Source organism: Prinia subflava (genome assembly GCF_021018805.1).
Source record: "Prinia subflava isolate CZ2003 ecotype Zambia chromosome W unlocalized genomic scaffold, Cam_Psub_1.2 scaffold_31_NEW, whole genome shotgun sequence".
Taxonomy (NCBI): domain Eukaryota; kingdom Metazoa; phylum Chordata; class Aves; order Passeriformes; family Cisticolidae; genus Prinia; species Prinia subflava.
In genome coordinates, this window is record NW_026960608.1 from 2,050,442 (window position 1) to 2,077,421 (window position 26,980).

Sequence of the window (26,980 nt, forward strand, 5' to 3'; positions counted from 1 at the left end):
GACCCCTGCTACTGATATGCCAACTATCAGCACCTGCCGTCTGAAGAAAGTACAGACCAAAACCCAAGCTGGAGGTGATAATAAAAATGGACTAAAACCACAGCCAAGAAATGCACATGCTCTAAAAAGGTGGACCTGAGGAGGAGTCATGCTAAACAGTTCTTGGAACATGTAAATTAGTTTGGGGGAAAGTTTGACTATGCATAATTGTTTATGAATATGCATTAGGCTGATCCAATAGAAAAGGTATATAAAGGGTGTCTCTGAAATAGCAGGTGTGCTCTTGGCTGAATGCCAAGCACCTGGCCGTTAAAAACTTTGCTTTGTTGTCTTTGTCTCCTATTGTCCTTTATTAAACTTTTAATTTTACCAGGAGAGTGGACCTCATTTTTTGCAGGTTCCTGTAATTCACCACATTTCCTGTGGCCAAAAAACATGTTGTGGTGGGTTGGGCACCCACTAGAATAATTTACCCTCTCCCTGCTGTGAGATAGGACCAGGAGAAGAGCAAAGCAGGCCCAAACTTTAAAGGGTATTAAGAAAGCTCTATCAACAAAACCACAAGAGGGAAAAAAATAATAAGAATCAGAATGAAACCTTCTCCCCCTTCCCCAATCCTCTTTTCTTTCTCACTGACAACATGCAGAGACAAATCCTAGAACCCAGGTCAGTCTATCACCTCCAAAATAGTCCCCCCATCAGCTCTCCTAGGGAGAGGAGTCCCTTCTACCATGCCATGGAGACTTCTTACAAGAAAAACAGTTCTCTCGTGGCTTTAATGTCACAGCAAACTAGCTGCCCGGGAAAGGAAAATCTGTTCACAGTGTGAAAAGTCCCTCCTATGCTTTGCAGCTTTCTCAAAGCTGCTCTCATGGGCCAAGTTAACTTATTGGGGTGCTATGTTAAGGATGAGCCATTTTAGCATAAAAAACAAAAGTTCTTTTCATCCATCTCTAGGAACAGAGGTCCTGCCCTGTCGCTGTTTGCCATGCTCAGATGACCACACGGAGACTTGGAACTTGTGAGACAGAGAGAGTAGGGCAGAGAAAAATCCCGCCCTTTGTTTATTACATCCTATTATATACGTTCAGAAAGGTGACCATGGATTGGAGGGTGGTATTCCCACCCCCATCCACAATTGGCCAAAAGGACTGTCAGACAACCTCTCTTCTCTTGGAGAAGAATGCGAAAACAATGGCAATATTTACATAACACAATCTCCTGTTTACATGAAAGAGAGTGAGAAAGTGAGAACTACTTTAATATGAACGCTCAGAAAACTAGGAAATCTCATGGTGACACTCCCCCTTCATTCCCAGGGCAAGGTTTCTCCTTTCTCTCATCTCCCTCTTTTCTATTCAAGCTTCTCATTGAATCACAGCTACTTTAACATTTGCTCACTGTGGATGCTAACATCTTGGTCAAAGAAAAATATTTAGGCATCAGGCAACAGCAGAACCTGTGGGAAAGCAAGTCAGATAGACTTTTGCAGGCAGTGCTCTGGAGGAAGACATTCCAGACAATTGCTAATCTTGCAGCTGCTGTTTTTGCAACTTGTTTACTTGCAAAGATGTTCATGAAAAAGTGTTGGTCTGAATGACCAATCATGTCCAATTATACTGGAACAGTGTATAAAAAGGATGTGCCTTTTAATAAACATTGCTATATGCCCTCCAAGAAGATTGGAGCATATCATTATTTCAGCCATCCCAAATATAATAACAATAGCTCACTGCAACACTGGTGCCTCTGCTCATGACTGTAGGAAGAACGCTACATCCCTCCAGTGCATTACATGAATTTACAGGGAAAAAAACCCGAAGTCTGATATATCCAAAATATATCTTCAACATAGCTTTGTAAAAGAATTTCAGCTCAAGAACAAGGCATCTTCTCAATTCCCTCCCATCTAGAACCTGATTCCCTCTCTACTGACCTCAGTGTCCCATGCCATTCTCCCCACATGTCCTCCCCCCTTCCCCCTTCTGATTCGGAAGAGAACTGGTGTACGCAAGTCTATCTGTTCTCTAACTTTATCAGTTAAAACAGTCTTTATAGAGTTCTGCAACACTGAAAGGTCAATCTCATCCAGGCTCTGCAACAGAGAGATCGCTCACTGTGTCTCTCACTGCTGGTCACATGGTCTCTGCTGACACTGTACCAGCTGTGCCGGCTGCTGGCTTTACTCAGTGCCTGCCTTCATGCGGAGTACCGAAAACAAGAAAAGCTGCTGCTTCTGTTTTTGTCCTTCTGTCCGCCGCATAGCTGTCTAAAAATGGCTAAGCAAACAAAGTCCATTGCGAGTCATGCTGTTATGAACAAGCTTCCCGGATGGGAGGGGCTGGGCTGCTGTCCTGGCCCCGTGGAGGACAGTCGCCCAGTCCCCCCGGGGAAAGCGCAGAGCACGCATTGGCATGTTAAAAGAGCTCTGGGAGTGCAGCCCCCCTCCTCCCAATTTGTGCTTTCACCCAGCCTTTTGGAGGAATGGGGGTTTTTCCTGGTTGTAACCCCCACACCCTAGCAAGTTTGAAGACAGAGGGAAGCTGCCCCAAAGGGAAAGGCAGCATTCTTCTACCTCATTAAAATGTGAAAAGGAGCGGCTCTGGCCTTGGTGGCCCAGCCATTGTTTGCTGTAACTACCTCTTTCAGCCGGGATACCTCTGCTTTGACCATGACCAATGCATATGCATTTTTATATGCAAATAAAACTGCCCCTGTGAATCCTGGGAGAGGTTTTTTTTGGAGAAACTGCACCCCAAGACAAGAAACTAGATGTGTCAGAGGAGAATTAGATAGTGCCCTAGCCGAGCAAGAAGTAGATGCACCCCCTGGCCTAGTTTGAAGATTCACCATAACCTATGAGGAGCTTAGATATAATGGGAACTGGCTAGCTGAATTGACTTAGTCAGAGAATGGAAAACTCTCGAAGCTTTTCCCTGAGGGCAAAGAGCTGACTGCCACTGCTCTGCCATTTGATGGTTGACCAGAGAGAACTCCCAGCTGTTTCTATGGGAACAAAGACTCAGCATCCACTGGGACAGCACCTGCTCCTTCGGATGGCTGCAGCAGTGTGGAAAACTCTGATCGGACTGCAATCCTGCTGATGACTTTAATAATGAGCTGAACACTAACAAAGAGCTGAATATTAATAAAGGCATATGCCTTGTCTTTTTCAATGCCGAGGCAGTTGTGATTGCACAGTCCTGGCCACATGGCTGCTCCCAGTCTGGGATGGTGGCGGCCACTCCCAGCGCCAGCTGCTCCTCTTGGCGCTGGTCCTGGCTGCATGATTGCTCTTAGCACTGGTAAATCCCTCCGGCCAGCATGGACCAGCGGGCTCTGCCAGGAAGGGGCCAGCACCGCAGCAGAGCCCAGTGCAGCCTGGCTCAGGCCCAGCCGCGGGGGCTGCACGGGCCCGGCCCGGGCTGACCTGTTTGAAGGCCAGAAGCTAAGAGAGTTTTTCCCGGGGTTTGTTTGATTTCAAATGTGTGTTCGCAGAGGCATATTCAGCTCTTTAATTGGTTTAACAGGTTGTCAGTATTCAAACTAGCCACTGATTGGTTTTTTCAGGCATGGAGGAAGCTGTTATCAGCTTCTTCTCTGCTTACTAAATGTCAATCAATGCAAAAACAGCACACGTTTATTATTTTGACAAGAGGACATATAATTTCATTATGTTGCTCCTGGATTATCTCTTGTGCTGGTCCTGCTGCTCAGATTCATGAGTACAAAAAGACTTTTCCTCCTTGTGCAGACAAAAAAGCTGTTTTAACAGACATTCCACAGAAAGGTAGAATTGAACCAAATCATAAGGTTTGGTACAACTCCACAGGGGTGTGAAAGTCGGATCTGAAGGGCTCCTGGGGTTGGAGCATCTCACCCTGAAGGTGTTGGTGGAGGGTTAAAAAATATAATTTCTAAATTGAGCAATGTGTAGAGGGAGGAAAGTAGAGAACGTACAACTGGAACTTGACGCAGCTAGCTGGGAACAAGCGTCAGCTTCGGTAAACAGCTCCATGCTATTGTTTTAACCAAATCAAGTGTGGATCAGGGTAGAAGCGTAGGTATGATTTAAGATAGTAACTAAGGAATAGGATAATCAGTATCTAGGGGTGGGGGTTAGTTAACATGTGTATAATTTAAACTATAAAAATCACGAATCGACTCTGTATGCTTTGGACATCAGATTTGGGTGTATTATCACCCCTGTGTCCCGCGCGCTTGAATAAAGAACCGCATATGATCGCCTTCGTGTGGTTATATGTTTTCCTACGCTAACATTTTTGGCGACCCAGGACGGGACCTTGTGGGCGCAGCCAGGACCCCGCGACCCGATCACGCTCCAGCCGGCACCGGGTGATTTCTCGGGGAGCCCATCGGCGCCGCGACCCTCGCCGCTCACAACGACCCCTGGTGAGAGGTAAGGTTCTTTATTCTCTGGTCTGGGGGCCTGCCATTAAGACGCAGCGAAAGCTACGCTTGGTTGGGCAAAAGGAATTCCTGGTGGTATTGCCTAGGCAGCCGTCCGTCAGACATCGCGAAAGCGTTGCAAGTTCGGCATCTGTGGTTTTTATGTATCTGTAATATGGAGAAACTAAAAGGGTTAAAAGAGGTTTTGGGCAGCAATAATGCCTCTATACCAAGTTGATTGAATATTGTAATGTTCACTGGCCAAAATACGCTTTGCCTGAAAATCAGAGGTGGCCGAAAAATGGGTCTTTTGATGTAAAGGTTATTATGCAACTTAGATTGCTTTGTACACAAGATAGAAAGGTAGAACAATTACCATATATTGACTTATTTCTGTGCTTGCTTGAGAAACCAGTTTTGTGGCTTGACAAAATGAAAGCAATGAAGCTTGAGAATAATAAGTGTCTGGCTTGCGTCCAAAATAAGCATTGTACGGAACATGCAGTTTTAAGTGAAATTTTAGGGGGAAAAAGAGACGAACTGGAATCGGAATTATTAGTATCTCCCATGGCTCCCGGAACCACCACGGCCCCCTCAACACCAAGTTCTACCCCGCTCACCCTGACCCCACCTGATTCTCTTACACCCCCCTCGCTCGCGCCAGCACAATATGTTTCACCCCCACCTTTGTCTGCTGAAGGTGATTATCCTCCTCTGCCTGTGCCAGCCGCTCCTCCGCTTGCCCCTCCTCTGGCTGCTCAGAGAACCCCCCCTTCTCCACATACACCTGCTCAAAGCTATCCTGCTCCCCCGCCCACACCCGCTGAAAGAAAATATACTGATCTTCAAGTAGACAGTGAGCAAGGAAGAACTCAGCTTGCCTTTATTTTTCTGGGTCAGGCACAGGAAGATATTAGGAAAAAGCTACAGAAACTGGAAGGTGAAGAGTTAAGAAACTTGGATAAACTCCTAGAGGTTGCCTGGAAAGTTTATAATAACAGGGACAGAGAAATTGTCAAGAAACAGGGGCAAAGCCTTTTGGCAGTTTTACAGAGACAGGGGCGGGGACGTGGTAGAGGTGGTCGTGGCGTTAATAGAGGTGGCTTTGGCAGAAGTTCTAGTCATGGTAGATTAGGTCTGAATCAGTGTGCATATTGTCGGGTGGAGGGACACTGAAAAAGGGAGTGTCCAAACCGGTTTAGCCAGAATGGTCAGCCTCAGTAAGACAGTATGTTTAATCAAAGTCGTGAGCATCAGCTAGATGGTGTAGCCAGGGTCATGGTTTTACATGAGAGGGAGCCAGGATCAAGAGAGCCCATAGTGACTTTGCATTTAGAAGGAAAAGACGTAGATTTTCTCATTGACACGGGGGCCACACATTCTGTACTAAATTATCTTGAGGGGCAAATCGGGAACAAGTCAGCAGCAGTCATTGGAGCCACAGGGAAGGAAGAGGTACGGCCATTCTTGCAACCCCTAGAATTGAGCTTTGAAGATAAGATCTTGACCCATGAATTCTTATACATGCCAGACTGCCCAACTCCGCTCTTAGGGCGCGATCTACTGGCAGCACTGGAGGCAGTAATTACTTTTGAGAATGGTGAACTCGTAATGAAAATTCCGGAGTCTAAGACAGGAAAGATTTTGATGATAAAAGAAAAACCAATTTCTAATATTCCTAAAGAAGTAGAAGATGCAGTAATTCCCTCTGTCTGAGAAACAGATGTACCTGGAAAATCTAAATTGGCACAACCGGTACATGTAGAGTTAAAAGAAGGAACAAAGGCTGTACGAATCAAACAATACCCTATAAAACCAGAAGCACGACAGGGAATAGCAAAGACCATTGATAAATTTTTAAAATATCGAATTCTAGAGGAATGTAAATCGGAATACAACACCCCAATTTTCCCAGTGAAGAAACCCAATGGTGAGTATAGACTTGTACAGGATTTAAGAGGTATAAATGAAATAACAAAAGACATTCATCCAGTGGTTGCCAATCCCTATACATTGTTAGCATCCGTAAAAGAGATATATAAATAGTTTACTGTAATTGACTTAAAAGATGCTTTCTTCTGTATACCCCTTGACCAAGAAAGTAGGAAACTATTTGCCTTTGAGTGGGAACATCCAGAAAGTGGAAGAAAAACTCAGCTCACCTGGAGTCGATTACCGATGGGGTACAAGGGGTCGCCCACTCTCTTTAGAAGTCAACTGGCAAAAGAACTGGAAATCTGGACCAGAGAAGGGCAAGTACCAAGAGACCAATATTTATTACTCCAGTATGTAGATGACATTTTGATTACAACAGAGGAAGAAATGACCTGCATAAAGGTAACCATTGAGATCTTAAATTCATTAGGAATGGGAGGGTATAAGGTATCCAGAGAAAAAGCACAAATTGCCCAACAGACTGTGATTTACCTGGGATGTGAAATCTCACAAGGGCAGAGAAAACTGGGTGCTAATCGTATTCAAGCTATCTGTGCTATTCCAGAGCCCCAGAATCTACACGAGCTGCGGATCTTCCTCGGAATGACAGGGTAGTGTCGCCTGTGGATCATGGACTATGGACTGATTGCAAAACCCTTGTACGAGGCTCAGAAGACGCAGCCGTTCACCTGGGGCAAACCACAGAAAGAGGCCTTCCAGAAGTTAAAGGAAGCACTGACAACTGCTCCTGCTTTGGGATTACCTGATCTGTCTAAAGACTTTCAGCTGTACGTGCATGAAAGGCAGCGACTAGCACTGGGAGTCCTGACCCAACGACTGGGAAACTGGAAAAGGCCGGTGGGTTACTTTTCCAAACAACTCGACAACGTAAGTGCCGGATGGCCTTCATGTCTGCGGGCAGTGGCAGCTACCGTGCTGCTGATACAGGAAGCCAGGAAGCTCACAATGGGAAGACACATAGATGTCTATGTGCCACACATAGTAACTACAGTCCTAGAACAAAAAGAGGGCCATTGGCTCTCTCCAAGCCGGATGATGAAGTTTCAAGTAACCCTGACTAAGCAAGATGATGTTGCACTAAAAACAACTAACCTCTTGAATCCAGCTCTATTTCTAGGTGCCACAGCTGAAGAAAGTCCATTAGAGCATGACTGTCTAGAAGTCATCGAGCACACATATTCAGCAAGGACAGATCTGAAGGATGTCCCCCTGGAGCAACCAGAGTGAGAACTCTTTACAGATGGAAGCAGCTTCATGGAGAACAGAGCCAGATACGCAGATATGCGGTAACTACAACTGATGTAGTAATAGAGGCAAAATCACTACCACCTAACACGTCTGCACAAAGGGCAGAACTAATCGCATTAACCAGAGCACTCGAGCTGAGTGAAGGGAAGACAGTAAATATTTGGACTGACTCCAAATATGCCTTCAGAGTAGTGCATGTACACAGAGCTTTATGGAAAGAAAGAGGACTGCTGTCCTCCCAAGGGACGAATATTAAACATCAAGATGCAGTCCTACAATTGATAGATGCAGTACAAAAACCTGAACAAGTAGCAATCATGCACTGCAAGGCACATCAATCAGGCAACTCCAAAATTTGTGAAGAAAATCAAAAAGCAGATTGGGCAGCCCGTCAGGTAGCACGAGAGGTGCAGAAAACAATGGCATTGATACCATCAAGACTTAATATCTCTCAATTTAATTTGCCTACGAAGCCAAACTATACAATCGAAGATGACAGACTAGCACAACTGCTGAAGGCACAGAAGAACGCAGAAAGGTGGTATGTAACCGCACAAGGGCAAATAGTAGTACCTCCTTTGGTAATGAGAGAAATTTTACAGGTAAAACATAATGAGTGTCACTAGGGTGCAGAGGCGTTAGTAAAGTGGCTAAGACAATACCTAATCTCAGTACAGATGCAAACAATGGCCAAGTCAGTAATGTCTAAATGTGAAATCTGTCTGAAAAACAATCCCGTAGCTAGACGACAAGCACAGTTAGGCAGAATTCAGATAGGAATAGAACCAGGAGACTATTAGCAAGTAGATTTTGCAGAACTGCCAAAAACTCGGGGATACAAATACCTGTTAGTAAGAGTTGACACGTTTTCTAGATGGCCAGAAGCCCTTCCCTGTCGCACAAACCAAGCAAAGGAAACAGTTAAGTAGTTATTACACGAGATCATTCCCAGGTTTAGAGTGCCCCTAGAGATATCATCAGACAGAGGCCCACACTTCATAGCCACGGTGGTACAAGAGGTAAGCAAGTTATTGGGAATATCTTGGGACCTCCACACACCATGGAGACCCCAGTCAAGTAAGCAAGTAGAAAAAATGAACCAGACACTGAAGAGGCAGATCAGTAAAATATGCCAGGAAGCCAAACTGCAGTGGCCACAGGCTTTGCCGATCGCATTGCTGAGAGTTCAGATAAAGCCTAAGAGTGAGATGTCAGTTAGTCCTTATGAAATATTTTATGGGAAACCATATGAATCTCCTAACCCCAATCCAAATGTTCATGTCACAGGGAAACAAGATGTGTATAATTATGTTCTGTCCCTCGGAAAACTCTAGCTCAGCTTCGAAGTGTTCTCGTGTAGAACAGACCACTGGCCCTGGAGAATCCAGTCCACAATATCGAACCAGGAGATGAAGTATACATCAAAACCTAGAACGAAAAACCACTAAAAGAGAAGTGGACTGGTCCCCATCAGGTACTGCTAACCACCTTTACAGCAGTCAAAGTGGCTAGAGTAGAACCCTAGATACACTACACGCGTGTGAAGAAGGTCCCTCGTAGAGTCCAGTCGTGGGCTGTAGAAACTTTTAGACCAACAAAGCTGAAGCTGAAACTTCTGTAACTGTTCAAATGGTATTAGTAACTGTGCTCATGCTCTTCCTGTGGGTAATGTTAATTTCATAGATACTAATGTCACCTGTAGAGATTGCTGTTACTTTAGGATATGAGATACAGAAGGGTCAACTAACAACTCTTCATTCTAGAATGAAGAGAGAGATACAGGCAAAAACACAAGTAATAGAAATTTCTAATGAAATTCGGGCTGAGAATGTAATGATTAGATTAGTCAGAGACTTTGCCAAAATGCATAATACCAGCAGAATAACGGCCTGTCTGCCAATACCAAAGGCAGCAGGAGACCCAGTAAGCTGGGGAATAATGTCAAAATTACCTGAAATAGGAGAGAACAAAACAATTAACTGTAAACAAGTACCAGAGTCAAGGGTGGTGGTCAGAGAATACTAGAAAATAACAGAAGATTCTTATATGCAACCCATGAGAAAGTCAGAGTGCATTCTTAGTAATAGCAAATTGAGACAAATCATAGAGTAGTGGGTTAAAGACCAAGACCTTGCAAAATAGCAATGTTGGTTTCTACGCTGTCAAAAGATCAAGGACAACGCTACAGAAAGTGTTGTGGTGTAGAAATGTGAAGAGAAAGATTAGAAAAGACTAGAACCTTAAGACAGTGCATAGTCTGTGAGCATCCTCCAGAAATTCCAATATATAGAAAGCACACCCTGGTGCATTAAATGGAAAGGCTCTGAAAATGAGACAGATCCCACAGTGACGAATACTGATACTAGTAGTCAGAAAGAGGCAAATAAAGTAAGTTAGTGAGTATGTAAGAAAATTTATGATTGCACCTCTGATAATCTAGAAATGAAACAGTGGTCACCATTGGCAATAGCCTTACGAATTAGTTGTGCCTGCAAGAAAATTAAACACAAACAAGGCAAAATAGATTCTAAGATTATAGTAAGATGTAGCAAGAGTACAATTCGAAGTCCAGGACCATTTGTATGAGCAATGAGTGATAGCACATAGACAACACACTTGCCTATAGACGGGAAAGTAAGAGAAATCACCCTGGGCCTTCCCACTTTATGTCCAATTTGGAAGAAATCCCCATTTAACAGGAGCAGTGAAGCCTTGCAAATAAAAGCAAAGCGAGACGTCTCAGAAGACAAGAACCCAGATGACACTTAGAAGGAACCCTCTAGTAGAGTAAAGATTGGGTAGGCCCTAGAATCCTTGTTTGGTCCCATTACAAATTATCGAAATAGAAAAATGCTATATAGACTCACAGGTCAAGTAGACAGATTAGCAAGAATCACACGAGAGAGATTTAAAGAACTCAATGTGCAATTACAAGCCACCACCAAAATGACCCTGCAAAATCGTTTAGCTTTAAATATGTTACTTTTGAAAGAACACAGAGTGTGTAGATATTTAAAGAGACAAATCAACCATTGCTGCATCCACATCCCAAATGTAACTGCAGATGTAGAACATGACATCAGTCAGTTAAAACAAATAGAGCATGAGGCACAAAAGGAACAAAAGGATTTAGCTACTAGCTAGTTAGGTAAAATCTTTGAAAGATTAAGATAGAATGTGAGTGCATAGATAAAGTCTATCCTTGAAAATCTGATAATTTTACTGATTATATTTTTAGTGATTTGGTCAGTTTACAGAATCCTGAAGAGAGAGATACAGAAAAAAGCATCTTAGAACAAAACCATAATGAAGGCATTAGCACAGAACCCAGCACCTTCAATCCGCAACAACATCCCGGACAAAGCCTATGACAACAGAAGATTTAAAGATGAACATCCAGTATGAACTCTGAAGCCTAATAGACTGTATTAAGTGAAAGCATTTACACTTAGTATATTAGAGTGAAAATACTTTCAAAGGGAGGAATGTTGGTGGAGGGTTAAAAAATATAATTTCTAAATTGAGCAATGTGTAGAGGGAGGAAAGTAGAGAACGTACAACTGGAACTTGACGCAGCTAGCTGGGAACAAGCGTCAGCTTCGGTAAACAGCTCCATGCTATTGTTTTAACCAAATCAAGTGTGGATCAGGGTAGAAGCGTAGGTATGATTTAAGATAGTAACTAAGGAATAGGATAATCAGTATCTAGGGGTGGGGGTTAGTTAACATGTGTATAATTTAAACTATAAAAATCACGAATCGACTCTGTATGCTTTAGACATCAGATTTGGGTGTATTATCACCCCTGTGTCCCGCACGCTTGAATAAAGAACCGCATATGATCGCCTCTGTGTGGTTATATGTTTTCCTACGCTAACAAAGGGAACTGTTCAGGATGGAGATGTGGTGAGGTCTCCAAGCCACTTGCACTGGCACAGTGCGCATCTTCAAGGCACAGCCCTGGGCAAACACATTTCTTTTCCTCTAGAACATGAGCCATTCAGCTTTTAGCAAAAGCAAATGTGTTTCTCTGCAGTGCTACCCCATCCTAACCAGGAGCAGATGTCTGGTACCTCCTCTCCTGCTTGAAAGGGCCCTCCTGTGCATAAGAACAAACATATTTGGAAAAAACTCCTGTGGTATTTAAAGCCTTTCTGCAGCTTCAGGTTCTGAGTTGCAGAATCTTGCAGAACCTCTTGCTTCCCTTGAATGAAATTACTAGCTCTGTGCCCAGAGAAAAAACAAAATATGCTTGAAATGCAGGATAACAACTCCACAGTTCAAAAACATGAAACCACTTTGTTGCACTTAAAAGATTTTGGGGGTGACTGGCGCATTTTAACCAAAAATGCTGGGTTTGTGGATTAGACAAAGGCTTAGCCCAAAAAGTAAGGGAGGCACTGACAATTATTTGCTGTAAAATAAATCAGAACTTCCCAAAATGCTGTCCCTGCAGAGAGCTCTGTGTGACAGCAAGAGGGACAATGAGCTGGGGGATTATCCAGCCCCACTCAGCTCCCTGCACAAGGGTGAAGCTGCTTTGTGTGAACAAACCTCCTCCTACCCCTGCTTTTCATACATCCTTCAGATGCATCCTGTCAGATAGTCTCTATGCTGAGCACTTGAGAGACGCTGATCATCTGCATTTGGCCCCCTGCCCACAGGATACCAGGCTGCAGAAGAGACCTTTATCTGGAGGCCTTAAAATCTCACAGTTATTTAAAAAGTTATTTTAAAAGTTCCTTTGTGTCTTCTGCCTTTGAAAGCAGAATGTTGCCAAGTGTGAAAGGCATGTTAGCATTAGGGATGAGCCACAGAAACAGAAATGCTAAACAAAAACATGCTCAAGTTGAAAGAAGAATGGAGAGGTTGATCCATGTGTGTTGAAGGATGAGGCCTGAGGTTTGTCAATCCCTCAGTTTTTCATGGCCAAGAATGTTGTGATTTTCTGCAAAAGTTCTCCAAAAAGCCAAGGAGCAGAGGAAGGGCTCAGCTTGGTTACAAAGCCCTGACTTGAGTCTGACATCCACTGATCTCTCCTTCCCCAGCAGCAGAGCTGGAAACAAACACCTAAAAATAGAGCTCAGGGATGGCTGGATACGCTGCTGCAGACACAGAAATAGGATGTTCCAGGCAGGATATCCTGATAAAACTGCCACTTCACTTTGGGATTAACCTCACTCTCAGATTTCATGATTTCTTGGCACAAGGAGACCTGGTAGCTGAGTGGGTGGCAGAGCTCTGGTGCACTCCTGATCCCAGCCCCAGAACTGGTAACTAAAGTTTATAAGATCTTCCTCCTTTCATTTCCCTTCCACAGTTCTGTTCCCATCAATTTTGTGAGGTCACAGAACCATTTACAAAAAAAAGGGTAAGAATATTTCTATTTTTACGTTACCTCCAGGAAGGGAAAGTTGCCAACAACCAAATTATCTGTAGAAGCCCTGGGCCATGAGCTGTGACCCTGGATATCAGGTAAAATTGCTCAGCTGGAAAAGAGGCAGCTCAGAAGTCACACCATGAAGTTACACTGTAGTCGTGCATTTCTGTACCCGAGCAGGTGTTTCCATATAAGGAAGTGAAGCTAGAATTTTCTATAGCCTGCTCGCTGTAATTGGCTTGGTCCCAGCACAGACACAGTGATAGGACTTTAGAAGTGCACCTCAAAGTCTAGTGTCCATCTCATTGGGCCAAGAGCCAAAAAAGCCCACCTAGACCATCGAGTACTAAAGGGCCTGCATAAGGGTACACGAGGCTTTTTGGGAGTGCCTTAGCCTGTGTAGCTGTGCTTGGTACACTGTGCTCGGCTTATCTCTTTTCATTTTGTAACGTTTATTATTTTTCCTGTTATTAAAACTTTATTTTACAAAGCATATCCTGGGAAGCCGTCTCGCTATTTTATTAAGCCATTACTCCGCTGGCTGGACCCTCGGAGTTATTGGGAGAAATCTCGATAAATGGCGCCTTCGAACACGGACCCTACATTAGGGTAACTGAATCGAAGTTTGCTGACAGAGAGCCCTCACGTTCAGCTAGGCCATTTTGCTCTTGGTTTCGTTTTTTTAAAAGCGAGCTCGTGGTGGTTTTTTTGGTCGTGAAAATAAAACCACATTTTTGGGTCAAAAAGGCTGAGAGGGAGCCTTTTGACTGAACCCCTATACCGGTGAGAGGGGGTCTTTGCCGGACACCGATTCTGGTACAAGGTGGATTACTCTTTAGAAGAGAGAAGCTGCAGTCTAGCAGAGCTGGAGAACAGCTAATCACCGAGTGACCTGAGAGAGTCGGAGACAACCAAGAGCTGCCGGGAGATCACAAGAGCCATTCTGGTGAGTGACAATGGGGACCCGGCAATCCGTAGAACAGCGAGACACCTTTTGTTATTTTAATTATAAACTGACTATTCAAGACTATAAGTTTGAGAGGAAAGAACTTAAAAAACTTGTGAAATGGGTCTATAAGAAGTATCCGGACACTATACAGCTGAAACAGTAACAGTGGAATTTTGGGACAAAATAGGATTGAAGTTGTATAATTCAAAGAAAAAATCTGTGTTAAAATTAAGACCCATCTTTAAAACTGTGTTAGACTTTGTAACAGAAGAAGGCGAAAGGCTCAGCAGTGAAAAAACACTTGAAACTGCAGAAAGAGAAACCTTGGGAAAAGCCTCTAAAAGCAACCATAAAAAAGGAGCCCAGAAAGTAAAATGCAAAAAGGCTCCTGCTCACCTTAGACATGAAGATAAAAATCCAAGTTCTGATGCCCCAAGTCCCAGAAAAAACCGGTTTGATTTACTCCCGAGGAGAAGGCACGGGGCGGCTCAAAGCCCTCCCCCGAGCCGTCCTCAGACCCCCGGAGTGGGACCTGTGCCAGCCGTGGCCAAGCAGGCAAGGGTTCCATTCCAACCGCCCTCCCCACCCCCTCAGTCACCCAGTACGAGATTCGGGCGATCCCGGTCCGTTAATTTTGAGCGCGCGAGTTTTGAACAAAGCCCTGAAAGCGCGGGCTCACAGAACAATGAAAAACGTGGAATTCTCCCCATCTCTGAGGCAGAAACTGTAGCTCCACGTGGGCGGGCTCAGTACAGCCCGACCCTGCGGCACGCCCCATCTGATGTGTCGCTCAGCTCCTCCCATTCCAGCACGGGAGGCTCCCCCTCCATGGGCAGTCCCAAGCCTCGGGCACCGCCCTGGGTTGCCACCCACAGCCTGGACAGACACGCCCTGGCTGTGAGGAGCGTGGGAACCGGATGTGACATCCCGGAACTTGCCCTCCCCAAGATGGCGGCGCCCATGCCGGAGAAATGTAAACAAACTCCGATGAAAAATCAGAAGGTTTCCCACACGTCCTGCAGTTTCTCTGATGATTCAGAGGATTCATCAGCCAGCATAGATCCCTGGCACAACATAAGGAAAGAAACCAGCACCCCAGAGCCAGCCCGGCTCTGGCGACAGGAGACCAAAACAAAACAAAAACAAGGACAGAGCAAGACTGAAGCAGTGAAAGTTTATCATCGTCTAAAACCCTCCAAGAAAACAGAACAGAAACAGCTAACAGTTCAATTCCAGCAGCCAAGATACAAAGTAGACTTCGTCCAAAAGAAGACTGTCATGAAAACCACCACAAGAATCCACCAAAGCAGCAGGCTCAAAATACCTTAAAACCCTGACCTATTCTTTTATTTTGCAGTTTTAACAAGAAACCCAGAACTTTGTAAGTTAATTTTTTCATTAAGATCTGAAAAAGACTACCAAGTAATTCCAATACAAAAAGTTTTTCTTTTCTGTTTTGTCAATTAAGCAAGAAGATTGTAATAACTTGCCCAAAAAATTTATATTCCAAACTAATTATAAAAGCGAATTCCTAAATAATTTTTCCTTTACAGGAAAAGATTCTGCAAAAATATTTTGCTTGCTCATATCTTTAATTGAAATAGTTAATTCAAAATTCAAAAGTTTTTAAAAATAGCCCGTATAAATATTACAAAAAAAAATTATTAAATTCATCTCTATAATTAAATTGAAAACCTTTCAAAATTCATACTCCTCTAAAAACAATTCGTTTTATAAATAAGTCAAGAAAATCTAAAATCTCATAACCATGTAGTAGAATCCTAACACCAAAAAATAAAAATCAGATTTTAAGAAAGTCTAAAAACTATATCTCAAAACCAAAAAAGAACAACTGTCTACATGTTTTTCAAAGTTCATATTTTATGTTTACAAATTTTTATGTTGCAAGTTTGGTAGAGGGAACAGAGACCTCTCAAGAAAAAGTTCTAATCAATTGTAAAATTCACATTAAAATACTAATCTTTTTCCTTTTTTCTCAACAGCAACTGTATTGTGTCACATGTTAAAGCAAACACTAAACTCCTAAGTTTTATAGCAAATAGCAAGGTAACAGCAAACTTTTAACCATACATCAAAATACATCAGCTCTTGTAAAAAGTGTCGCATATATCTCAAAGTCAAATTAAGACAATTGTGCAACCATGCCCAAACTACCAAACACTAACTACACCATCAATAGCAGCAAAAGTTAACCCTCAAAATTAAAAACAAGTATCATGCAATATCAACCATTTAAACAATTCAAACAAATTCACTTGTCTAACCACACACTTTTTAAAGTATGTTCTACCTCAACACATAAAGGAGAAAAAGACCAAAAAAGACAATTAAAACATCTCTTGTAAACATTTCTCATTCCTAAATGTACAGTTCTTAAAATTACAGAAGTTTTTCAACATATCAAATCTACCACATATTATAACTAATTCATTCAAAAGCCAATCTATTGTTAAAAAGCACACAAATAGCTAAAAATGCTCTTTAAAAGATAAAAATGGGAAAAGGTGTAGTGCTTTCTATTATAGAAAGGTTGAACAAAGTTATATATATGTTTTTTAATCTCTCATATTCATAAAAATTCTGAAAACAAGACAAATTTTAGAGCCTGTCCTTTATGGCAGGGAGAGAGGTTTTGTTTGTCTCCACAGGTACACTCTAAGAAAGTTCCTGCAAAAGAAGTTGAGTCACAACTACAAAAGAAGGAAGGAGAGCAGAACACACCTCAAGAAGAGCATGCAAAAGGACCCAGAGTGACCACAGACTGTGTCTTCAAAAAGACTTCTGCATTTTAACACAGCCCAGCACTATAGACACTGAAATACGTTTGAAGCAGAGACTTAAGTTTTATAAAAGTTGCACTGTTAAAATTTTTGAAGTTATTATTGTCATGTCAAAATTGTTCGTTGTTGTATGTTAAAAGTTATTGTCAAATCTTTATGCAAAAGAAAAAGAAAATATAGTTCACTTGAAAAAATCTCCCCAAACAAAAAGTAAAATAAGATTCATATGTAATTTGAGACTAAATATTAAATTTAAAAGATTGGCTAATAAAAAGAAAGTACCAAATTTAAAATTTTGTAATCCATAAAACTACAGCTTAACTATAAACCAACTTGTTAAATAACAATAAGTTATTGACACAACCACAATTATGAACAAAAGTGAGAATTTTTTCAAAGTAACTATTTCTCTTTTTTTTTCTTTTTTTTAATATGATTTTACAGGGTGAGATGTAGTCGTGCATTTCTGTACCCGAGCAGGTGTTTCCATATAAGGAAGTGAAGCTAGAATTTTCTATAGCCTGCTCGCTGTAATTGGCTTGGTCCCAACACAGACACAGTGATAGGACTTTAGAAGTGCACCTCAAAGTCTAGTGTCCATCTCATTGGGCCAAGAGCCAAAAAAGCCCACCTAGACCATCGAGTACTAAAGGGCCTGCATAAGGGTACACGAGGCTTTTTGGGAGTGCCTTAGCCTGTGTAGCTGTGCTTGGTACACTGTGCTCGGCTTATCTCTTTTCATTTTGTAACGTTTATTATTTTTCCTGTTATTAAAACTTTATTTTACAAAGCATATCCTGGGAAGCCGTCTCGCTATTTTATTAAGCCATTACTCCGCTGGCTGGACCCTCGGAGTTATCGGGAGAAACCCCGATATTACACCACTTCTTCAGCCATGCAGAAAGAAGGTCATGCTCAGCAGGCAGAAAAATAGCTTAAAACTCTCTATATGTGCATATATATAAGAAGGGAATTAAAGGAATTAAAGGAATTAAAGAAGAAGATTGGGAACGATGCATGTTATGGATTTTTAAAACAACAGTATTTTGGGAAAATCTCCACCTTAAACCATCACATTATTTCAGGAATAAAGTCCAAACCCTCCAGCTTTAGCCTGCAGCCTTGATAATCTGAGGCTAACCAAGCTTCCAAGAAAATGAGGGAAAATTACTCCCTTCCAGTAACTTACACTGGCAGAGTGCTCAGTTTTCCTTCAGCAAGCGCTTATTGGGAGGTTGCTTCTGTATTTTACAGCTCTTCCCAGGCAAAGTGACTGTGGAGAGGAGCAGGAGCAGCTGGAGGGAAGGGCACCATGCCCTCCCACAGCCCCTGTGCCCAGACAGGACAGAAATCTGTAGTCTCCATCTCAGGGCACTGGCACCAAAAGACGTCATTGCCTTCCCAGTGGCTTTGATGTCATTAACTGCACACATTCAGTGTGGAGAAGAGAAACAAAATACAGGATTTTCTGTTCTGCAGACACCGGATGGGGCTGCAGATGCTGGCAAGATTCCAGCACTCTGAAAACATGTGGAAGTTAAACGAGGAGGCGCTGGGATTGCTGAGAAAATCAGCAAGAAATAAAATCAGGACGCTGGCTGCTCCTGCTTCCTAGCACAGCTATGACCCCCCTGGAGCATGGGAAGCACAGGAAGGTGAGTGGCATTTCTGCTCTTTTCTTCAGGAGACTGAAACTGGTGCAGTTTTAGCAACTTTATCACTTCTTTGTAGTTCTTCAAGAGATGGTATCAGGCAGGAGCTGGTGCAACATCCTCAGCCACTTCTGCTGTGCCCACAAATTTCTCTCTGAGGGTGGGTGAGGAGAGTCAGTGCCTGGGGCAGGGTGTGGTGTAGGGCTGTTTTAGCCAACAACCCTCAATTTTGTCCTTACTGACAGAGGCTGCCGTAACTGACCAGCTCTATTTACGCATTTCCTATTAGTGCCTAGATTAAACAAACAAAATTGTTGCTTACAACTTCAGTGCCAGAAAACTTCACTACTTAAACCAAGACCTCATTTCAAGCCATAAGTAGATTTACTATGTTTTTTAAAATTATTTTCCCAAGCCTGCTTTTCCCTCCAGCATCCCAGCACTGAAGGGAGGCAGCTCTTCCCCCATGCCCCAGCTTGGAGGGCTCTCCCCAGCCATGCCTAGAGTTTAGCTTTAGCCTGAGTTGTCCAAGCAGCCCATGGAAAAGATGAGGGCGAGTTTGCCAATGGATCGGGAGCAGTAAATGCAGGAACAGCCCGGTGGTGTGAGGCTGGGTGGGGCACAGGCTGATTCACAGGAGCTGGGCGGTTTTCAGCACTGACAGCCATATTCGCCTCCAGGAACACTCCAAAAATCAACCCCGGGTGCCCTAAGAGCTGCTTTGGCTTCCTAATTATTGCAGAGTTATTTGATGTTTAATGAATGGCAGGGCTGCATCCACATTCACGCTCTGACTCCTCAGGCACTGATATTTGGCTCCCTTCTGGAATTTCAGCTGATTAAAACTCAGCTTTGCAAAAAAAAAACACTCCCTGCTCCTGCCTGTGTTTAAATCCATGCATGGATGAAATGGGAAAATAATCAAAGAATGACAGGAATATTTTATAGAAGATTTATAGAGGCACTGAACAAAACTCCAGACAGAGCCCACAGGAGCATCTCTGTCCTGACACCCCCAGCAAAGCAGGGGGAAGCTGGAGGGGCAAAGGGAAAACTGGAAAACAATAAAAAAATTACAACTCCACCTTCCCAGGAATTGTAGTGAACAAGCCTGGCTTGACCCCAGCCCAAGTTGGGGATCTCTGCTGCTTTCCTACCAGTGCCCTCCAAAGTGCTGCCACCCAAAGCTGTGTCGGGTACTGGGAGTGCCACCCAGCCCTCCTGCCAGGAACAGGCACTCCTGTGTTCCCAGAGAAAGTCAAAAACATGGAGAAAACCAGCAGGGACGCTCTCCATGGAAGAGGTGTAGGATTTGGGCTGAGTTGTGTGGCAGGGACACTCAGGGCTCTGTGACCCTTTCCATGAGCCCACACCAGGTGCCACCTCTGTTGCTGGACAGCTGTGACAGAAGGTGGGAACAGCTGCATTCCCCATGCTCCCTGGCAGTTTTCCCTGACTGTTTTCTGCAGAGATGTGAAGACAAGTCCTGCCACCCCTTTCTCTGGGTTAAACAGACTGAGTGCAAAGGACACAAGTCCCTCATGGATTTTTGGGCAGGTGAGGAGCACAGGGATACTGCAGAGACCAAGGAGCTGCTTCCCACTATTCCCTCAGCACAGATGTCCCCTCTCCCCTACCTTTCTCAACTCAGTGGGGTAATCACAAACCTCTGGCACAGTCGGCAACCAAGAGGTGCCCTCACTCAACAGCCCCAATTCCACTGGAAAAAGAAGGAAAAGCAAAAAGGCAGATTGGGAATGGCTCATTTTGGAAAGCAGGGTGTGAGCACTGACGCTGCTTCATCAGAGGTGAGGGTGAGGGGCAGTCAGCTGAGAGGCTGGGGCTGTACTTTAGATATTTATCTTCACATAAATATATAAAATATCTAAGATGATGATTTCCTCCTGAACCTGAAAATGTGGTAACCCCACCAAAAAGCTGCCCAGGTGAGGAGAAGCAGGATGGAGGAAACTTCATCCTGTACTGCCTAGGCCGTTTCTACAGGTTAATATATCTTAAAGGTCCAAGAACATTTTTAAAGTCTTATGCAAAGTTGTTTATTACATAAAAGCATATATCTGAAGGTGCGAGAGTCCTAAATGAGCGGTCTTACAATTGGTTGTGAGCATAAAGTCTTAGAAAATAAAATACCAGAAAAGCAACAGTTTTGACACAGATTCTAACACAGCATCACAGCCTCCGGGTAAAACAACCTCCAACTCCCGACCAGGGTTCCCGGCCGCAGGGTCAGGGTGGCAGGAAGGGGTCCTGAGATCCCGAATCCGCGCAGAGTCCCCGGCTGCCCCGACCAGAGCTCTGGCGGCAAGAGCCGCAACGGGGAAGGAGAAAGGGACCTCAGGGCCCTGATCCCACGCAACAAAGACTACAATACATGGTACCTTTAGAATCCCGTTTCAGCGCCCTGGCACGGCTCTTTCCCCAGGCTGCAGAAGGTGGAGGTTGGATTGATAGATCGGGTTGATCGATCGATACCTCCACTTCCAACCCAGAGGCTTTTTATCTATATGTTACAAATGCATATTCATACCTTTATCTACACACTACCCAATTTAGGTGCAATTCTTAAAGTTCGTAAAACTACAAAAAACTATGAAAAGCAGTATCAAAAACCTACGCATATAGCATATCTATTAGTGCAAAAACTCTACCTTGCTAACGTAAAAATTTTATCTTGTTATGCGTAAAAGACTCTAGCTTAGTATACGTGAGAAACTTTATCTTATTTGCGTAAAATTCATACTAAAAATTATAAACAGTACTCTATTTTTGTTATGTCTAAACTCTATCACTAAGCCTGAAGCTCTGTACTTTTACACTAACAATTAGGCACTTAGGGTATGTGAAGCTTAAAGCTGAAGCTTAAATCTCTACTTTATGTGTGTGTGGCTTTATATATTTTAATTTTTCTAAAAGTTTTAATTCAATTCTTGCACTTCTCACTCTCTGCGGAGTATCCATGGAAACATGGGCTCCAACACTGTACCTTGAAGCATTGGGATGGATTTGCTCCTGGAAATCCATCCCTGTGACAAACACCAGGCTCTGGAAAACAGCACTGTGGCTGCTTCTTAATTACCATTGATGAGGGGCTGGGTGACAGTGACAGGAGGTGCTGAGGGCTCTGTCAGCCCCAGCTCCAGGCAGGGAAGGGCAGGGCCAGCTGCCTACCTCTCACAGGCTCCATTTCCAAGGAGAAAATACTTGGATTTCCTTGGAAAATCCAGTCTTTACAGACAATGCTGCAGCCCCTGGGTTTGTATCCTGCTGCTGCCAAATCCCCTCTTCCCAAAAGAACAGATTCTTTCCCAAGGGATCTGCTCATGAATGGCAAAATCCATCACCTCTCCAGAGAGCAGCAGGAGCACCTGAACTCTCCATGACCTGCTAATAGATCCCTTCAGCACTGGGTGAGCTGGGATGGGTAGATGGAGGAGAATTTCTACTTTAACTAGAAGGGAGTTTCATTTATCTCCCTGCATGTCCTGAGCAGTTGCTGAAGGATAATTCCTGCTGCTGAGGGATAATCCCTGCTGCTCCAGCATGATGTCTGCACAATGAGCCAGGAGTGAGGGAATTTAATTAGCAGGACCATCAGAGCAACTGGAGTGTGTTTGGCCAGTTATTAACTTATAAATCCAACCTTAACTCTGGAGCCAGAGCTGATGGATCTGTCTGCAGCTCTCCCCTGGCCTCAGCTGCCTGGGCATGTTAATTACTGCCTTTGCTGCCAATTCACATTAGATCCCTGCATGGATCTGCAAAGACTGCCTAAATCCATTTCAAACCCCTGTATATATACAGTTCAGCTGAAATTGCTTGTAGATGTAGAGCACCAATTTGAAAGAGTGTGATGGAAAACTTAATGAAATAAAAGTGGTCCTGGAAAACCCAAGGAGCTGCAGAAGCTCTCTGGCAATCAAGAGATGGATGTTACAGAGCTCAGGGTATTCACTGTAATTGGGGCATCTCACGAGATCCTGCAGAGCATCTCTGCAAGGAGAGGTTGGAGGATGCCTGGAATCACTCCCTGGGAGTGGGATCACCCTTCCGACCACACACATTGACTTGCACACACACCTACACACAACTGACTTTATTGTCCTAAAGCACACTTACTCCATAGAGATTTTGTCTTTACAGCATCTTTTTACCCACTCCAGAACCCCTCCCCCTGCCGTGACTGCCCCGTGAGTGAAGAGACCCGGCCAGGATGGAGAGCAACGTGTCCTCCAGGAACTGTTCTGACCTCCAGATGTCCTTCCAGTCCACCCTCTACACCACCACTTACACCCTCATCTTCATCCTGGGGCTCCTGGCCAACAGCACTGCCCTGTGGGTCCTGTGCTGGTTCCTCAGAAGGAAGAGCAAAGCTGTCATTTTCATGATCAGCCTGGCTGTGGCTGACCTGGCCCATGTCCTCTCACTGCCCCTGCGGACCTACTTCTACAGCAACCACACCTGGCCCTTTGGGAGCTTCCTGTGCCAGATATGCTTCTACCTGAAGTACCTCAACATGTATGCCAGCATCTGCCTCCTCAGTTGCATCAGCATCCAGCAGTACCTGTTCCTGCTGCACCCCTTCTGAGCCAAGGGCTTGAAACGTCACAATGATATGACCATCAGTGCCCTGGTCTGGCTCTTGGAGGGGGCTGCCTGCCTGCCCCTCATCATCGTCAGGACCCCAGCCCTTTCCAACTCCATTAACAGCTGCTTTGCAGACCTGGGTGTGAAGCAGTTCAGCCCAGGGGTCGCCATCGCACTGGTGATGGTGGCAGAGCTGTTTGGCTTCGTCATTCCCTTTGGCACCATCGCCTGGTGCACGTGGAGGATGTGGCATTCCCTGTGGGAGGGCCCCAATGCACTGCAGGATGCCGGCGAGAAGCGGAAGGCCCTGAGGATGGTCCTCATGTGAGCTGTCATCTTCTTTATCTGCTTCACCCCCTACCACACCAACTTCCCCTTCTTCATGATGGTGATCGAGAACGTCATCTGGGACTGCGCCATGCACTGGAGCACGCTGCGCTTCCACCCCATTTCCCTGTACCTGACTAGCCTCAACTTCTGCCTGGACCCTGTCCTCTACTACTTCATGACCTCCGAGTTCCAGGCACAGCTGCTGTGCCATGGCTGCATGGCCCTGTGGGCCCAGCTCCTGCCCCACCAGAGCAGCACCTCTGGCACCGACACCACCCATGACATCCATGTCAGGAAGAGGAATCTCCCTTGCTTCAAGTTCTCGTCTCTTCCCAAGTTCTTCGGCCAAATAAACAGCATAGACATCCCCTCCACGCCACCCGATGAGCTGCAACTGAAATCCATCTTGTGAGCATCAGCCACCCCTGTCCATGCAGGGGCTTCTCAGAGCTGCAGTGAGGACTGCTCTACTCTCCAAATCTGTCTGGAATTGTCCTTGTGTGCTGCAGATGCCAGGACCTGATCCATAAGGACGTTATGATGCCAAAAGATTTGCTGGTTGGGTTGTTGCTCCTGGGGACTGTTGTCTTCCATCCCCTCAAAAACCATTGTTGATGCCGAAGTTTCTCCTATGCTGAACTGCAGTGGGTTCAGGTGCCTCATTTCAGGTGTTTCAGTGCTTCTGCATATTTGCCATTTTTGGGAATCCTTCTGAACCCCGGGCTGTGAGTGAGAGGCTCAGCCTTGGCACCGTTCTGGGGCTTTCAGCCCTGATCCTGGGTACCAACAGCTACCGTTACCTGGAGCATCCACCATGCTCACACGGGGCTCTGGATCAGGATAGTTCATTATCTTCATGTAAACGGAACCTTTTTCTGCCAAGGCCATTTCTACAGGTTAATAGGTCTTAAAGGTCTAAGAACATTTTAAGGTCTTACACAGTTGTTTATTACATGAAAGTATAAGTCTAAAGGTACGAAAGTTCTAAATGAGCAGTCTTACAATCTTACAATCGGTTATGAGTATAAAGTCTTAGCAAATAAAATTCCAGTAAAGCAATAGTCAAAACACAGAATTTAACATCACAGCCTCCAGGTAAAGCAACCTCCAATTTCCAGACCCCAAGCAGGGTTCTCGGCCATGGGGTCGCTGTTGTAGTTTAGATTTTGGGGGGTCCCCGGGGAAGGTTCCCCAGGAGCCCTCCGGGCTCTATGTTCTTTGGTATTTGCATGCTGGCAGGCAAGGAGACTCTAGATGGCTGGTGAGGTGCTGATGAGATGAGGATTTATTTGGAGTTTGACCCTGGGAAGGCAGCATGGTCACTGAGGGAGAGGGGGAAGGAGAGGGAGAGAGGGAAGGGGAGAGGGAAGGGGAGAGGAGCGGAGCCTCCAGAGGCCTCCAGGGCAAAGAGGACTAGCCGTCTCCATTTGCACCTTTATCAGGGAGTTTCAAAATGGGCGCAGATATATTCTCAGGCCAATGAGGTTACAGATACACGATACTGCAGGGAGGTTACAGACTTGGGATAAACCATACACTTTGCAGGGGTGAGCCAGAGCATACCATTTTAATAAAATGCAATTCCACAGGTCGCGATAACAGAAAGGGGTCCTGAGATCACGAATCCCAGACAGGGTTCCCGGCTGTGGGGTCACGATAACAGAAAGGGGTCCCAGGATCACGGATCTCAGACAAGGTTCCCAGCCGTGGGGATCGCAGTGACAGAAAAGGCTCCCGAGGTTCAGAACCCACACAGAGTCCCCGGCTGGAGGGTCCCGATGGCAATGAGGGATCCCAAACCTGGCAGAGTTCCTGGCCGCAGGGCCACAATGGCAGGAAGGGGTCCCGGGGTCCCAAACCCGTGCAGAGTCCCTGGCGGCCCCAACCAGAGCTCCGGCGGCATGCGCAGCAAGGGGGAAAGGGGGGGGGGGGGACCCTGGGGCCCTGATCCCAAGCAACAAAGACTACAATAGATGGTACCTTTAAAATCCCTTTTCAGCTCCCCGGCAAGGACCGTTCCTCAGGCTGCAGAAGGTGGAGGTTGGATCAATGGATGGGATTGATCAATCAATACCTCCACCTTCAACCCAAAGGCTTTTTATCCAAAAATTACAAAAGCATATTCATATTTTTATCTACACACTGGCCAATCTAGGTACAATTTTTTAAGTTCATAAAACTATGAAAAACTACAAAAAGCAGTATCAAAAAACCTACGCATATAGTATATCTATTAGCGCAAAAAACTCTATCTTGCTAGCGTAAAAGTTCTATCTTGTTATGTGAAAAATTTTATCTTAACATACGTGAAAAACTTTGTCTTATTTGCACAAAATTCATACCAAAAATTATAAGCAGTACTCTACTCTATTTTTGTTATGTCTAAACTCTATTACTAGGCCTGAAGCTCTGTACCCCTACACTAACAATTAGGCACTTAGGAAAGCTTAAAACTGAGGCTTAAATTTATACTTCATGTGTGTGGCTTTATATATTTTAATTTTTCCAAAGGTTTTATTTCAATTCCTTCACCTTTCACTCTCTGCAGAGGATCCATGGGAACATGGGCTCCAACATTTTTGCACTACAAAATTCTATCACCTGGGTCGAATCCAGCCTAATCTGGACTGCAAGACTATAACCAAGCAGAATATTAACCTATATCACATCAGTGTTATAAGAGAGGGTTCAAACAAACTGGGCTCAGCTCATGCTGCTGGAAAAGGCACTCAGAGCCAAGCAGAAGGATCCACCTGGCTCCTGGGAGCTTCAGGTGCTCAGCTGATTATGGAGGATCAATATTTGGAAGACAAATTATGATAGCTATGCCACAAGCAAAGAGGGAGATATGACACCTCCCAGGGCACAATGACTCACAGAGCTCTGGTGTGAGCTGCAAAAACAGGGACTTGTCGTTGGTGTCTCTTGTGTTGTTATTGGGAGTCTTGTGTTATTTGTCATGTTGCTGATGTGTGTGGTTGCACATGAAGATCCTATCCAAACCAGTTTTGCTTTGAACAACAAAAACCATCCCAACTGTCACTGGGTACTGAGAAAATTTTTTGCTGGGTTTTCTGTAAATCAATCCCTGAAGAAACATCCTTTTCCAATACAAACTGGTGCTTCCTGCTCTTCCAGTGCCTGCCAGCCTCCTGTTTTATCAGTTGTGGGATCATCATGGAACAGTTTGGGTTGAAAAGGACCTTAAAACTCATACCACCCCTGAATGGACAAGGACACCTTCCCCTGTCCCAAGTTGCTCCAAGCCCCATCCAACCCAGCCTTGGACACTTCCAGGGATCCAGGGTCAGCCATAGCTGCTCTGAGCAACCTGTGCCAGGGCCTCCCCACCCTCAGAGGGAACATTTTTTTCCCAAGATCCCATCTAAACCTACACTTACATATCCCTAAAATTATGCAGTACTTGGGAGTATCCAAGCTGTCCCTTGCACGATACTTTTTAGGGCCCCACAGGGAGGGAGGGCAGCTGCTTTTCTGCTTGCTAAAAATACCTTTTATCCTCCCTCCATGACCACATGCTCCCAGTCCAGCCCCAAAGTGACTTTGCCTCTGAAAAACCACTCAGCCTCTGTGGAGCCCTCATAATCGAGCCTCTCCTGATTTTTGGCACCACTGCTGGCAAGGGGCAA

The 26,980-nt window shown here is 44.7% G+C and overlaps 1 pseudogene; it reads left to right on the forward strand.

The window, feature by feature from the left end:
* The first annotated feature begins 18,170 nt into the window (after window positions 1-18,170).
* Window positions 18,171-26,451, forward strand: LOC134564994 (putative P2Y purinoceptor 10; annotated as a pseudogene).
* The last annotated feature ends 529 nt before the right edge of the window (window positions 26,452-26,980 follow it).